At 38.8% G+C, this 17,477-nt stretch overlaps 1 pseudogene; it reads right to left on the bottom strand.

The window, feature by feature from the left end:
* Positions 1-11,389: 11,389 nt before the first annotated feature.
* On the bottom strand, positions 11,390-16,911 carry LOC117057610 (annotated as a pseudogene).
* Between the last annotated feature and the right edge of the window lie 566 nt (positions 16,912-17,477).

Raw genomic sequence — 17,477 nt, 5'->3', positions numbered from 1 at the left:
AATCTCTAGTGTAGGAAACAATTTCACTTTCATAGAAAGTCGATAGGACCCCATGTCAGCTATAACTTCCAGTACGTCTTTCTTTCTATCTTTCCAACTGATGAATGGTTTATCATAAATTTGACTAGTTGTTCTAACTGATCTCACAGATAGGTCACTGGTCACATTGCAGGTAGACACTCCTTTACCAATATCACAGGCTTTTTCAACAACGTGACTACTGTAGTCTAGATTGGGTTCATGGTTTAGTGGCTTGATTGGGTTTATCATATTCACATGCATGACCCGCCTCCCTTCACCATGCTGAATTATATTGTTGATATCATTCATTTTTGAACTGATCTTACAAGGACCTTCCCATGTCAGTTGTAACTTGTCACTGTTTACTGATCTGATTAATAAAATATCTTGTCCTGGCTCAAAAGATCTCTCATGTGTTTTTTTGTCATACCAAACTTTCTGTTTGTGTTGAGCAAACTTGCACTGTTCTCCTGCCAGCTCTAGTGATCGTTTGAGAGTGTTCTGCAATTTAAATAGGTAGTCAACTACATTAATTCGCGCTACAAGGCCATTGGTCTGTGGGTGGTCAAGGGTATTGGTGATATGTTTGATCCCACACCTCTCCCACAAACGCTGCATCAGTTTAGAGGTAAATGAGGCTCCAAGGTCTGTCACGATCTGTTCTGCAAACCCTAGCCGACACATATAACTTATTAGAGCTGAAGCCACTGTTTCAGTCTCTATGTTTCGTAACGGAATCGCTTCCGGACATCTTGTTGCAACATCTACATTAGTCCACAAATAATGATTTCCCCTGCGACTGGCTTTTGGCAGTCGTCCAATAATATTAACTGCTAAACGTTGGAAGGGTTGTGATATTATAGGCAAGGGACATAATTGTGCTTTCGTTTTATCTTGCCCATGTCCTTGTAATTGGCAAGTATGGCACGTTCGACAAAATAACTTTATTTGCTTGCCCATCCCAGGCCAAAAGAAATTTTGGGACACCCTTTGTTTGGTTCTGGTGATTCCCAAGTGACCTCCAAAGATGCTGCCATGTGCATGTTGTATTATCTTGGTTCTGAATTCAGTAGGTACTATCAGTTGCCTGTGGATCTCATTACCCCCTCTATTAGGCTTTAAAAGAATCTCCCTGTATAGCAACCCATTGTTGACTATAAACCGCTCCGGGCTTTCAGGGGTTAATACTGTATTCACGGCTGTGGCTTGAAAATATTTCTGTAAATCTGTATCTAGTTTCTGCTTGGCTGCAAAACTAGCTGCTTGACTATTTGTAACTGGCATTATACTTGTATCTTGTGTCAGTTCAGCAATTGTATCAGGCCTTTCCTCCTGAGGTAACTGTCGCAGTTTTTGTGCCCTAGTTATTACAAATGCACTCTGTACATGGTCAAGTAGATCCCACCCGATTAACATTGGAGCTGGGATTTCTGGTGAAACTGCTACTTGCCATTTTCCAGACCATTGTTTATATGTCAGATTAACTAATGCGACTGGCAAGATTTCTGGCTGTTTTGATATTCCTTTTAAACTGATTGTTTTGCCTTTAATAAAGTCTTCTGGCTTTAACAAATCAGGATGTACAATACTAATCTGAGACCCTGTGTCTTTTAAGCCTTTATATTGTTTACCATTCACCCAAATTTCTTCTCCTGTTTTGTGTAATAGCATGTCATCTTGTTGAATTATATAGCACCTCACAACTTGGGCCACTGGTAACTCATCAGCCTCTGACTGGGCCTCGGTTGTCGTGGCAACCATGTTGGCAGTTGGCTCTGTCTCCACAGTTTGGACACAATATGTCTGCTTCTGAGGGATAGTATTTGCACTCCTAGTTCTGAGTTCAGTTCTACAGTCCACCTGTCGATGGCCTTTTCTCCCACATTGCCAACAGATTAATTCAGGCCTTTTACCCTCACTATATTTATTTACCTTTCCCTCAGTCCCCCCCGTTGTCATAGGCGTGTTATGGGGAACATTTGCACTGGCGGGAAAAATTTTCTTGGCAGTTTCTGTGGTAAACTTTGTGGGCTGTTGCGTTCTCTTAAACTTATTTGTTTCCCACTGCTTGTCCTTATATTTTGGGGCATCATAAGCGTGTTCTCGGATTTCATTTATTTCATCTGCCAGATTAGCAGCTTCCAGGATGGTTTTAGGGCGTCTTTCTTTAATTAAATACTTCAAATGACTATTAATCGTGTCATAAAATTGTTCCAATGCGAACACCTCTTTTATTTTCGCCACAGAATCAGCACCCTCCTGTTCTAGCCACTTGTTTAAATAATTAGTTGTTTTAGCTCCTAATTGAGCGAATGTTTCCTCACGCACCTTTTTTATTGTTCTAAACTTTTGTCTCAGTTGTTCTGCAGTAATTCCGAATCTAACATAAACCAACTGTTTAAATGCTTCAAAATCTTTAGATTGATCAGATGGCATTTGAGAATAAATCTCTGTTAATGTTCCACTAATACGCGCTCTCAGTATTTGCATTTTTTCCTCATCTTTTACTTCAAAATCTTCGCAAGCCCTCTCAAAAGAAATAATAAACGCTTCAGGGTCGTCTTTATCTCTGAAGTCAGGGAATCGTTTTAAATCCACCCTGCTAGGATTTTGTGTGGAACTATTGTTGTTGTTTCTATTATCTACAGCTGATAATTCAAGTCTTTTCATTTCTAATAAATATTCTCTTTCCTCCCGTTCTCTTTCTCTCTCAATAGCTAAGGTCATTTCTTTCTCTTTCAGTTCTCTCTCTTTTGCCTCAGCTTGGAACTTTAATTCTCTCTCTTTTGCCTCAGCTTGTAACTTCAATTCTCTCTCTTTTGCCTCAGCTTGTAATCTCATTTCTAATTCCTTCAGTTTATATTCTTGTTCTAACTTCCATTTCTCCAATTCCTCTGAGGCTTTAAAACTAGTCCCCTCAGCAGGATTTTTGTTAACTGTTTCAGTACTGGTTTCCTCAACCTGGGAAACCCCATTTTCTTCTTCAGAGCTTTCTACTTGTGAGTCCCTAAGAGCTGTTTTAGTCTTTCTAGGTGGCATTTTCTATTTATTTGGTGGTATTATTTCTGTACTTAAATCAAGGATGTTTCAGTTAAACTATTTCTCCAGGCTTAGTTTCCACAGCTTAGGTCCAAAGTCACGCCCAAAGTTACCTCGGTGCACTTTGTCCAGCGTACTTTTCCGACCTCTCACTATAAACCTTTCTGCCTGAAATAGTTTTAAACACAGAGTATCTTTGTAATTCTCTCACAATCTCACAGTCTTAGGCGCTATCACACCACACCCTAGGGCCAGGTAATTCCTCTCTGAATTCCCCTTCTCCCTTTCCAGGTGTATGCGATCCCCCTTCCTGACTAGATTGTAGAGTCTCACAGAAGTTTGCTTAAATCCTCTTTAAGCCTCACACTTCACACAATGCGTCACCCTTAAATCTTTCTTGTACCTTGGCACTTCTTGCCAACACGTTAGATCTTTGATCTCATTGTGACCACCACTTTATGACTATCTTTCGTCCCGCCGCTGCCACCACTTTAATGTCGCGGGCCCTTCGCCCTGTACAGCCCACCCCCGGACGTTTTACGGTCTATGAGTGCTGCACCAACGACAAACAGTCCCCAGCTGCAGCCCTTCAGACTACTAGCTGGATCCTGCTTACTTCATTCACCACAGACGAGGATATTGTGAACTAACAAGATGTTTATTGCGTACAAAGCTTGTGGTTGCTGATAAAATAAAAGGTTGTTCAATAAGCTTATAACAGTTGTCCTATACCGGCCTAATACCTCTAAATGTTACCGGCCTAATACCTCTAATAGTAAACTAAATAGCAATAACAATGCGTTTCACAATCTCTTTATCCTCTCTGCTAACATCCACCTAAGACTCTAAACTCCCAGCTCTATCTCTTGACTCACACTGCTCAACTAACTCCACGCACTTAACTCTAACTCCTCCTGCCCATACTTCACTCTAACTGCCTTACTGCCCACTGGGAGGGGTGTTTTATACCCAGGCTAAGCCCGCCCCCGAGGGTTCTAACTGTCAGAACACTTAACCCCTACCTGGCATGGGGCTAGTTCTCCACAGTGGGTATCTCACTGGGGTCTGACTCAGGATGCCCTACACATGAGTAGACCCTTGGCAGAGACACATGCCCGACTGGCATGTTCCCTCCCTCCTGGGTGATCGTTCAGGAGCTTCAAAAGCATTCTTCAGCCCGAACATCACAGCGACTAATGCCAGAAGATATCAGCACACTTAGGGATCCACAGAGGTTTGCACAGTTGTGTAACAGAACTCAGTAATTCAGCATTTTGGCTAATCTACTTTATTTACATATAAACACACATGGAGCACTGCAACATGGTTCCCTCTCTAGCATCAGACAGCAAAGAGAAAGAACAAAGGACAATAGTCCCACTTCAGGGAACACATTAAGACAAACATCCTGTCTTTGTCACTTCCCATTCCTGTGGAATGAAAACACACACCATCCCATGACTGCACACAGGGAATGAATCTCCAACATACAATAGGTTGGGAGGCAGGAGAGATCTTTCTCCCTGGCAATTGAGACCTGATAGGTTTTTTGTTTGTTTTTAGACAGACATTTGACTTATAACATTTCTGATACTGTTTTATGATTCCCTTTTCTTTTATTTATTTAAATTTATTTTCCCACATTTATATATCCCACCATTCACCAAAGTCATTAACCCAGGCAGCCTAAGGCAGCATATATATTCGGTCCTAATTCATCTTCATCACCTTATGTGGTTGATTAGAAAAATCTCTATTGAGAATTATATTCTTGTATATTCAATGAATCACTCTTTCTCTACAAATAAATACATGAATAAATAAACTAGCAGTTCTTGTTAATGAGATTTGCTTATCTCTTTATATTATGACTCCTACCCTTCTGGTAAGAAATCTTCCCTTCTGGACATTGAGAACAATCATAGCAGCAAAATTTCTTCCCCTCCTTCTTTTTCCTGCTAAAGCCAGGAAAGCAATAGTCATTGCATACCGAAATAGGAAGCACCTGTACAGAATTGTATGAAAGATATTAGCAATAGGAGATTAGCTCCCTTAAATCATTCTCCTCCAGCAGAATGTGTGTGTGTGTGTGTGTGTGTGTGAGAGAGAGAGAGAGAGAGAGAGAGAGAATCCATTAATCCAAGGCCCCAGTTGTCACACACATGCCATCCATTTCTGTAGCTCAATATCTACAGAAGGACTTTTTTTTTTAACTTGTGCAGCCCTTCCACAAGTATTTTGAATTCTTCATAGTAAAAGTTCTAACTTGCATTAGCAGCCTACGTGAGTAGAATGTGGAAGTAATTGGGATGGTCAATAAGGAGTGGGTGCAGCAAATGAGCTCCTGCCCACTCATCATGTGATTTTAATTGCGTGTGGTGTGGGCAGTTTAATAGGGTTGGTGGGCATGAATGCTACCCAGCATAGCTGAGCAGCAAAATATTCTTTAATCAGAATTAATCTTTTTCTAAACTCAAGTATTTGCATTTACAACAAACCTGATTAAAGCATGGATGCCACATAATTTGCTCATCGTTAACAGTTAACTGTTTGGCTGGAGGAACCTGAGGTTTCAGACTTCCAACTTTCACTCTAACCACTGAGCCATTAGGGAAGATCTTCCAGTTTGTAACATCAAAACCAGTAACTAATTCTCTATTTTCATCAAAGTACACACTGTCTCCAGCACTGTTGTTGAATTTAATGTGCTTTAGAAAGTGATGGACCTAGATTGAAAGAAATATTAACAAAGGGACAATTAGGTCTTGAAATTAATTGTGTGAGATTCACAGCAACCTGTTTAAGCTTTTCCCTCTTTTTTGCTCTCTTGCTCTTATGGAAAATATATTTGTGGACTTAATGTTTTATATGATCCTTGCCCTCTATTTGCTCATGATAATATAAGACTATTCCATGTTGCAGTCAGTACTTTTAAAAATGTGAAAAGCTGGTAAAATATAAAGAAAACAAAAAAATCAAATTTGTTAGAATTGTTTTATGCAGATCAACACCTGCTTTTTAGCTCTGTCTCAAAATTCACTCAGAAAGAATGGATAAATGAATGATGTAAACAGTATTGAATTACCTGCCATGGTTGCAACTTTTGAAATGCATATTTTCTTCCACCTACCATTGTTCTGTGACTGGGATAGGATTTGAATACAGCATACAAAGCATATGCCACAGCATAGACAGCATTGTAGACATTGTAGCTGTGGCCAACCATGTTCATTTCAAACAAAATTCCAGGAAGGCTCTCCAGTTTCTCCTCCCCTGTGCAGGTTTTCTTTTCTTCCACTTTATTTTCTTTAGACATTTTTAATGAGCAGTTGAATGTCTGTTCCCAGAAGTCCTGGATAAAACCATCATATTTTGACCAGGAAGGTTTTACCATCTGAATGAACCTTTGGAATCCTACTGGCTGATTTGAGTACACTGTGAAAGATATAGAACCATGAAAGGCTTGTGTATCCCAAATCTTTTGAACAGAGTGTGATTCAAAATCCCAGTGGGAAGTTACAATCCACACTTTGCCCGGAGGTGGCAGTTTGAAGAATGGTGCTAGAAACAGCAACAGTCTCAAGCCTTGAAAGGATGGAGGTTCTCCATATACAAAGTACACATTGGCTTTTCTGTTGAACAGCACTTCATAATATTCCCATTGCTGTAAAATCCTGTTTAGAATTTCATCTAGGTAATTCCATTTTGGCACTCTTAGTATGAAGTCAGAACAGATACCATTCTGGGAAAGCATTGGCAGAATTGTCTGTAAAAACCTGTCCCCTCTGTCATCATCCACAGCTAAGAGCCCAATCCACGTCCATCCAAAATGCTGGAGTAACTGCACAATTCCCATATGCTGGTAGGTTTCATTTGGGACCATCTGGTACAAAAATGGGAATAGCCTTTTGACACCTTTTACTGGCAAAAAATGATCCATAAGTTAGCTAAAATAAAATATAAACATATTTTTCTGATGGAAAAATAGTGAGTGTTAAATCATTGAATCATTGTAGGGGTGAAGTGGGGCACATTCTCCAATGAACTTCAGTCATGTATCCAATGTTAGTTTCAGCCTATTTTAGCCTATGTCTTTTTCTAATGGGATTCAGTAATTTATTGTTGTATTGTAATGATTTTTCTAGATGTATTTTATCCTAAAGTGAACATGGAAAACTGCATCTAATACCCCCAAGGAGGTGCTGCGATGTGATGTTAAATAACTGAGTATTGTAACATAGAAACTATGGTTCCATTAAAGCAAACTAAAAAAAATTAATTGACTCTTTTCCAATTCCTGACTTAGGTTTTGACTTTTTCTCAGCAAATGTAATTATGATACAATTTTCATACATACTACTGCCATCAGACATCCTACATCCTGTAGCTGTACATCTGATTGTTTTGCCTAAATACAGTGCTTTGTGTTGCTTGAATTTAATTTTCTATGTAATATCCATTACATCAAAAACAAAATAAGAATGTTATTTCTGCCTTCATTGATGTTAACAATTCTCCCAGTCTTGGAGCATGTGCCAACCTTCATCTAAGTCATTGATAAAAATGTTGACAAGCTCATTTGAGTTTTTGATGAGTACTTTTGAAAACTATTTTGCAATTATCTGTGAATCTGCACAAATAAATAAAAAAATTAATATGTTGGTCTGATTTGTGTGTCTCAGTAAGCCAACATATGGCATACTAGCATGGACTCCAGGAAAGGAACTCAGTTCTGCCTTTCTCCTCTCCTGAATTTTAACCCCAGGGTGGAACAACAGCTATGCTAGCCATGCCAGCTTTGCTTAGTATGCCTTGCAAACACACCCATTGTCCTCAAGTCCAAATTTAACCAGTTTGCTACCCAAGATATAATTTTGATAGATATCAAATGCTCATCTGATATCAAGATGATGTTCCACAATTGTTAAATTCCCATACCCGCATTCATGGTGCTAACCTGTGGAGTCTTCTGGCTTGCTAAGATGATTGCAGTATTGGCAGAGATCTCAGAGATGCATCCTCCAATGACAGCTATCAGATTGTTCTGGTGGTGGCACTTGAAATTTGGGACAAACCTATGCTGTGTGGAAAGCAAGCTCAGGGTGGCCTTATAGGTCATCCTTCCAGTGTAGTAGCTATTTAGAATTTGGAACCCCAGAGAGATGTTTGATAAGATGTGGGGATTCTCATTTATCTCTTTGACAGCAAATGCTAAGGCCAGGATATGTTGATAGTTCTTAGGAGTTGAACTGCAATAAGAGTTAACAGCATTTTAATAAAACAGCAGCAACAGCAATGAAAAAATGCTGGTGTAATATTTGTCATCACTTAGCTGTATGTTTCCCAATCTGAGTTGTATCTGAAAACCATAGACATTAATAGATCAAGTTAAAATAAAGTAAGACATTAAATAAATTATCCACCCCAGGAAAAGGTAAATCCTGTAAAATATTGTAGGATAAATCTTGTGCTGTTCCTAAATTTAGGTGAGTGAATCCCTTTCAATGTCAACAACAAAACCTAACTCCAGATAAAGATATGAAGTCAGCTGAATGAACTAGAAAGGTGGGAAAAGAGCAGGCAAACTGCAGAGCTGAAAACAATATGAAGAAAGAAACATATTCTAAAAGAAACAAACATAATTGAAAAATAATAAAATTAAATATTAAAAAGAACTAAGGATTGGAAGTGCAGTGGAGGAGGCAACGATGGAGGCCAAGGATGAGAGGGAAGAAAGTTTGGGAAGAACAGGTGTGACAAAATTATAGAAAGGCATTTGGTTATTCTTTAGGAATCCTGTAAAAATACATAGAATCCATTCATTGCAAAGGTATTCTGGAAGAAAACATACTTGCGTTTATGCCTAGCAAAGTCACACAAAAAGTTGCAGGGATGTCACCATTTTCATGAGAGAAAGTAAATAACCTGTTATTTAAGCATATTTCCCCATGATGTTGCATCTCTAGATATTTGTTTTGGCCTGGACATATTACAGAATGAGAGAGAACAAGGAAACAGTGCCTTACATAGGTTCACCAATCGTGATTTTTGTAGGCTGTTCCAAGAAAGAGGGGTTGTTATAGAGAAAGAAGACTTGAGAAACAATCCCGCCAATGAGAAGGTCTCCTGGCTGGTAAAATTCATGAGAAATAGGGAAGAGATCATCATATATGCTGCAATTTATAGAATATGTCCTGGACACTGTGTGACAGAGCAGTAGAAGCAACAACATCACCACCAGCATGATTTTGTTGACAAAATACCCCCTCCCAACACAGATCTCCATTTTTCCAACTATAGCGTTCAATGTAGATGACAGCAATGTTACTACGGCCTCTTTTGAATGGTAGATGATATCCTTACTGATCTGTAGCTTATCCTCTTACAGAATCTGGGCATCCATGCTGTAGGTTTATAATTAATTTAGGTTCCCTGTTCCTCAGTTTCTCTGAACCACATGTTCTTAATGGGTTGGATTCCCACAGATTAAGATAGTTGACGTTAGCTCCAATTGAAATTGATGGAATTTAAGTTAGGGTATGGCTGTTGATTTCAGTGGAAGTCATGCTTAACAGGTGAGTTAGTTTGGATCTCCTTACTTTATTTTATACAGTGGTGAGGCAATGTATGGGGATGTTAATTGATACCCAGTCAAGGCACAATTTTTCACAATAAGAATCTGGAAAGTGTAAAATTCACTGGGCAAGAAGAAAGCTTGGCAGAGCCCTGCCTATCCCTGGCTTCATTTCTGAACACTGTGTGTTTTGCAGCTTTTTTCAAACACTGATTGCTGAGTTTGCTATGGAGAAACCAGCAATTTATTTACTATAATAGCTATTATTATTAGTCTTGAATATGCTGTTTGCTTTTGAAGTTGCATTATGCATAAAAGATGAAGGGGTTTAAAAAATGAATCTTGTTGCTTCTGCACAGAGCTAGCATTAAATTCACTTACAAATCATTCTAGTGATTTTTGGGGTGGGGGTGGAGCTTTCATTTTCTAAATAATATGGAGCTAATTACTTGGTTTGTGCACCATGTACGGCTGCCAAGAATGACACAGGTATATGTGATTTAAATTAGGATACAGCCATACGTAACAATCTCTGAGGGCACCCATAGCTTTCCCATTTAGTATTCCTGTGTACTCAACCATTCTACATAAAGTTACACGGGAAGTTATTTGCAGCATCTCCTTGTTTACTTACCCAGAACAGCAGCAACACAGTTTGAACCTGCTCCAAAGCATCTTGAAACTATTAAGAGAGAATGAAAGCAGCCTCTGTTAAAGAGTTGTTGCAAACAGAATCCCTTATCTGGACATTGTGCAGAGTAGAAATGAACTTGCTCTACACCACAAGAATAAGTTTCAAAGCTTTATTGCAGAACAGTCTCAAACTAGTTACAAAAAATTGCAAAATACAAAGTAGAACATTGCTTTTAAACAGCAAGCAAGGTGGTCCCATCTTCTTTTTAGTCCTTAATACAGTTCAATAACTTTCCTTTCTCTGGTCCCACAGAGAGAGCCTATGTAAGCATCTCACATGTTCATCATTGCTGAACTTCAACGACTGACTGGGACACTGAGTCCTCAGGTTTCATCTTCCTGCTGGTAAAGAGATTGCAGCCAGAAGAATTTCTGGGATGAGTCATCAATTAATTTGAATGCAAACATCTATCCTTTTCTTCCCCACATTTAGCTAGAGACAACCTAATGCTGACCTCTCTGCATAGCATTTTACATACAACACATTCAAACATAGCATTTTAAGCATATTAAACCAATATATTTAACAGCCCTCAAACTCTGTCATATGTAGTATGACTACATTTATTTTAAAAAAGTCAATTTTCACGTAGAACTTGTAGACAGTATGCTTCTGAATACCAGATGCTGGAAACTCGAGAAAGAGAATGTGCTCTTGTATTCAGGTCCTGCTTGTGGATTTCTGAAAGGCGTCTGGTTATCTACTGTGAGAACAGAATGCTGTGTATTGTACACATCTTCAATAGCTTTTGGCTATAAGTGTTTATAAATTTGTAAAATAAATAAATTGTAAAATAAATAAATTGAAGAATGAGAATAGCTCTCCTTTTTGTGAAATGGGTAACTGTTACTCCAGCAGTAGGTCCATAGAAGCAAATCTAAGGTAGGGGTTGGGGCCAAATTGAAACAGGACATTTCCATTTTAACTCTATTCTCCATAGATTGAGTGTGGAATGTTTGTTGAAGACAGGACCTATGCTTGAATTCTCATGACATCCCCTTCACCAGCATTTCCAATGATCTCTATATAAGAGCTGAATGGATTTATATATTTTGTCTCACTTTTTTCTGTTTATCAGTTGTGCCTTGCTGTTCAACTCTGGCCTAAGCACAATAATGTAACATTTAGGGAAAAAGATGCAACCCAGTAATCCAGCACTGGAGGATAATATGGAGAAACTCTCCACAGCTACCATGTATTTCCCTTTGGTGCTTTGGTAGGTTGGAATGAAGGTTAACCAAACACTGCAAAACACCAGCATGCTGAAAGTGATAAATTTGGCCTCATTGAAACTGTCAGGTAGTTTCCTGGCTAGGAAAGCTACAAAGAAACTGACAATGGCCAAAAAACCCATATAGCCCAAGACACAGTAAAACATGACAGCTGAACCCTCATTACATTCCAGTACTATTTCCCCCATGGCTGAGTGCATATCTGTATCTGGGAATGGAGGGGAAGTTCTCAGCCAAAGAGTACAAATGCCAGTTTGAACAAATGAGCAAGAAAGGACAATAGAATTTGACAGTCCTTTCCCTACCCACTTCCTCATCCTAGATCCTGGCTTGGTTGCCATGAATGCCAGAACCACAGTGATGGTTTTTGCCAAAATGCTGGAAAGGGCCACAGAGAAGACAATGCCAAATGCTGTTTGGCGGAGAAGGCAGATTGCCTTTCCAGGCTTTCCAATGAAGAGGAAGGAGCAGAGGAAGCAAAGGAGAATGGAGATGAGAAGGATGTAGGTCAAGGTGTGATTGTTGGCTTTGACTATAGGGGTATCGCTGTGCTTCACAAAAGTTAAGAGTACTAAGGTTGTGAGGAAGGAGAAAGTAATAGCTAAGGTAACTAAGCTGACCCCTAAATTCTCTTTGTAAGAGAGGTAGCTTGGAACTTTGGGAATACATTGAGTTTTTTCCTTATTGGGATACTGATCTTCTGGACAATTGACACAGGCATCCATGTCTGGAAAGAAGAAGAAGAATTATTTAAATTATTTTAAATAATTAATTAAAGGTGCTGACCAGCCTTTATCTAGACAGATGAAGTGTCTCATTTTGTGTTCTTTTAGTCCTTTGGTCAGCCGCAGTAAAAATGACACTCTACATTTCTAAAAGCGAGTGAGAGCATTGTTGTTGCAGTTCCAAATAAATCTGTGGATGGTGTTGAAATGGTATACTGAACATCCAGTGTCCCACAATGGTTTGTGTTGGACTAGGACCTAGGAGACCAGGGTTTAAATCTGCATTCAGCTGCAAAGCTTCCTGAGCCAGTCACTGTCTCTCAGCTTATACTAGATTCTTGTGAGGATACAATAGAGATGGGTGAGAACTGTGCAGACCACCTTGAGCAACTTGGAGAAAAGGTGGGATATAAATGTAAATCATCAACCTCCTCTAAATGTTCTTGGGACATTATTAAATCCCTAATTTAATAAATCCCATTAATTTAGTAGATTGCTGAGGTATGCCAAAACTCACCTCATTTTTTAAAAAAATATCCATTAACTTACTAAAAAAGAAACCATGTCCCAAAATTAGAAAAGAGGAGATATCGTTTTGGTTAAATTTTCATGAGTGATTTTTTGTGTTACTGTGCTGAGTTGACTTTCTTGGGGACTGTGGAGTTTTGTGAGAATCCTATCTTTAAACAAAGTGGTCAGCTTTTGGCAATGTTCTTGGATACCCAGGCTTCCTGAAAACCCAATGGTATCTCCTAATGCACTTTTAAAGAAATGGGAGCAGAGTTGTTTTTTTAAGGTAAATGGAAGAATTTCATTTAAATACTGAACCAGTGTTCACAATATTCTCAGGTACTTGGGAACCATTCTTCATGGCTTCCTGTGTTTCAAAGAGTGACAGGAAGATGATGTAATAAGCAGAGGACAAATGTTTAATGGACACACCACCCTTGGCCACCTCATAATATCAAGGTAATTTCAATCTCACATCAACAAAAAATATAAAGACAATTATTATTTTTTAAAAGCAGTCTGCAAGCATTGGAGAAACGTCCTGTGCTATGGAATTGTATTGACATTTCTGTACATTATGCCTCCTACCTTTCCACTTAGAGACCATCCCTTCTGGACATGGAGCACAATCGTAGCAGCAAAATTTCTCCCCTTCCTTCTTTTTCCTGCTGTAGCCAGGATAGCAGTTGTCATTGCACACAGAAAGGGGATACACCTATAGAGAAACATAAAAGTGGTGTTGCAATTACAGATTACTGCTCCTCTGCAACAGTTAGCATATATGAGGGGGAGAATGAGGATGAGCCCTAAACAGCCTTGGCCCTGTAAACCTGAAGGAGCATATGCATACACATATGCATTTAGTCTGGACACTGAGGTCCAGTTCTGAGAGCCTCATGGAGGTTCCCTCACTGTGACAAGTGAAATTACAGGGAATCAGACAGAGGACCTTCTTGGTAATTGCACGCACCCTGTAGAACACCCTCCCATCAGATGTTAAACATGAAAACAACTACACAACCTTTTCAATACACCTGAAGGAAGCCCTATATCAGGGAAGTTTATAATGTTTGACATTTTGCTGTGTTTTCATTATGTTGGAAACCACTCAGGGTGGTGATACCTCCCATTTGCCGCTGTGGGAGATTTAAAGGTGTGTTTATGGACATGTACAACCCTTTCTGTTGGCTTTTACCAAAATTAAAACTGGAATGTACAAAGTTGTTTTCAATGGCTTACAAAAAAATGGCTTATAGGACAAAAATTGGTCACAGACAGCAAATAACCAGGCAGCTATATTTAACCTGATTAAAGCTTTGATGCCACACAATTTGATCATCATGAATGATTAACTCTTTGCCTGTAGGAGCCTGAGGTTCCAGTCTTCCAACTTTGACTCTAATTACCGACCCATTAGGGGAAATCACCCAGTTTGTAACGTCGAAACCTACAACTAATTCCCCATTTTCATCAAAGCACACGGTATCTCCAGCACTGTTGTTGAATATGAAGCCTCTGAGAAAGTTATGGATCTAGATTGAGAGAGAATGTAGAGAAAGTGACTATTAGGTCTTTCTTCCATTTTATTTTGACAGCACATGTGAGAACTTTATAGTACTCAATGCCACTTGCCTCCATTGGCTCCAAATAGGAAACTGGTTACGTTTATTTACAAAAAACAAAACAAAACACACACACACAAATAAAACAGCCCTACCTTATTTTATCATATGGTTGGTATTTGTTACCAGAATCAATTTGAAAGAAACAAAACCAAGATTGAAACGAAATGATAAGGACAAAAATAGTGGAACTATATTATGCAGATATATAATCCCTTTTATTATTTTTTTATCAAAAGCTAGCTCATCTGTATCTTTTACACAAGTTACAGTTACCTGCCATGGTTGAACTTTTTGAAAAAACAGTTTCTCTCCTTCTATCAACCTTCTCTCATTGGGGCTGGATTTGTATATGGCATGCAAGGAATGTGCCACTGCATATACTGCATTGTAGACATTGTAGCTGTGTCCAGTCATGCTCATTTCAAACACACTTCCGGGAAGACTCTCCAGGTTCTCTTCCCCCGTGCAGGTTTTCTTCTGGTTCTTCTCTTGGCCCATAGACATTTCTAGTGAACAGCTGAATGCCTGCTCCCAGAAGTCTTGGATAAAGCCATCTCCTTTTGCCCAGGAGGGTTTTAGCATCTGAAGGAACTTTGGGAATCCTGATGGCTGATTTGAGTGAGCTGTGAAGGATATGGTACCATGAAAGCTTTGTAAATCCCAATCTTTTTGAGCAGAAAGTGATGCAAAATCCCAGTGAGATGTAACAATCCACACTCTACCCAGAGGTGGCAAAGAGAAGAAGGGTGCTGCAAACAGCAATATTCTCAAACCTTGAAAAGATGGAGGTTCTCCATAGACAAAAAATACTTTAGCTGTTGCCTCAAATGCAATTGTATAGCTTTCAAAATGCCGTACAGCCAAGTCTATAATTTCATCCAGATAATTCCATTTTGGTAGTCTTACTATGAAAGAATAGCAGATGCCATTTTGTGAAAGCATTGGCACAATTGTCTGTAAAAACTGGTCCCCCTTGTCATCATCCACAGCACCAAGCCCAACCCATGTCCATCCAAAATGCTGAAGTAAGCGCACCACTCCTATGTGCTGGTGGGCTTCATTTGGGACCATCTGATACAAAAAAGGGTATTGCATTTTAGCGTGCTGTCCTGGCAGAAATGACCCATAAGTGAGCTGGAAGGAAATTTATAAGCATTATTCAAATGGATCCTAAAAAAACATATTTTATCAATGTTTTTCAGTGAGTCCTGTAGGCAATTGAGTCAAACAACCTGTGGATAATGAGAGCAGGAGGAGCTGCAAAATTCAGTTGTTGATGTGCTCTTACATCCAATGTTATTGAATACTGCAGAACGTTTATTCTGGCTAGATTTAATTCCATTCCAAGTGCTTTGGGACAGGTATGCTGGATCCCTCTTTCTTTAAGGGCATGTCCCTGTGATAAACAGGAGGTAGGATCTATAGAACATGTCCTTCTGTCCTGTAATTTATATAGTTTATATGTGATTGATTGATTGATTGAGGGAGATGTTCTATTCATAATAGTGTTAAACACATGATGACACATGAGAGGAATACAATGACTTAAGGATCAATATAACATTATGTAGTAAAAACAAACAAATTATTTGTCATATTCCAATTTATAGTGCATAGAAAAATAAAAGTTTTGCAGTAAACCTTGCATATCTTTGTGAAACTGGAACACAGAAACATTTTGACAACTGAGCAAATCAATATTTTCAAAGTATGTTCCCAATAAACATGATATCTTCCTGGAGACTCAGTTTTATAGTATCATGGATTTTCTTCAGCCCAAACTTGTTGGAACTCAATTCTGGCACGTCTCAGCTGGGAACCATTGTCATTATAAGAGAATAAGGGAGGTGTTCATCATGAGTTCTGGCATCTCTTTTTATAGAAAAATAGCACTGAATATAATTCCTAGATGGTGCCTGTATTTTACAGCTTTAAAAACATGGCATGTGTAGACATAAAGCTCCCACATTCCACACTCTATTCTGTTTTCATTCACTGCCCACAACTTACACTTCTGGAATTCTTGAAGATCCTGGTGATTCCAAATTTAACTGCTGAAAATGCTTGTATCTTTGTTTACATGGAAGTTTGTAGAAAAGTTTCTGTTTCTTATTAATTTCTAGAATACTTTTTCAGTTACATTGAAGCTTTTTTACCATTACCATTATTTGCATTTACAAGTTGTATCCAACATCTTATACTATTTGTGATAGACCAAGAATAACAAATAGCTTGCCCTAAACTAGTTTGTAACCAAAATATCACGGGCAACTTCTGAAATCATGATGCTGTGCCACAGTTGTAAAATCACCATACCACCATAGCTTACCTGTGGAATTTTGTGGATTGCTGAAATGATGGCCACATTGACAGAGATCTCAGAAAGACATCCTCCAATGACAGCTATCAGATTGTTCTGGTTGTGACACTTGAAGTTGGGGACAAACCTATGTCGTGTTGACAGAAGGCTTAAGGTAGCTTTATAGGTCATCCTTGCAGTATAGTAACTATTGAGTATGTGGAGTCCCAGAGAGATATTTGGTAAGATGTGGGGATTCTCGTTGATCTCTTTGACAGCAAATGCAAAGGCCAGGATGTGCTGGTAATTCTTAGGCACTGAACTGTAATCAGAGTTACAGTCTGTTAAAAAAAAATAGTGCTGCAGCTACAATAAAACAGCATTTTAACACATCATCTTGTAAGACTGAGGGGTGGCGTAGCTTAGAATTATGCAATATAATATTGAAATGCACAGCAATAAGCATGATATGTGATATAACAAACTGTATATCTAAATGTTCAATATGAACAAATTCCTCTCTGTACATATTGCACTCACTCCTATTTCTCACCCTGAAAGTAAATAAATCACAGTATTTCTTGATAACACATTCTCAGTAATTATGAACTGAACATATTTCAAAGTGAGAGAGGGAAGAAGTAAGGTCTTGTGTTGTGCAGAAAGTAGACATAGGTCATCCTTGCAGTGTAGTAGCTATTAAGAATGCTGAATCCCAAGGAGAGATTTGATAAAATGTTGGGACTCTTGTTAATCTC

This window comes from Lacerta agilis, chromosome 14 (genome assembly GCF_009819535.1).
Source record: "Lacerta agilis isolate rLacAgi1 chromosome 14, rLacAgi1.pri, whole genome shotgun sequence".
NCBI classification, from domain to species: Eukaryota; Metazoa; Chordata; class Lepidosauria; order Squamata; family Lacertidae; genus Lacerta; species Lacerta agilis.
This window is presented reverse-complemented; position numbering and strand designations above follow the sequence as displayed.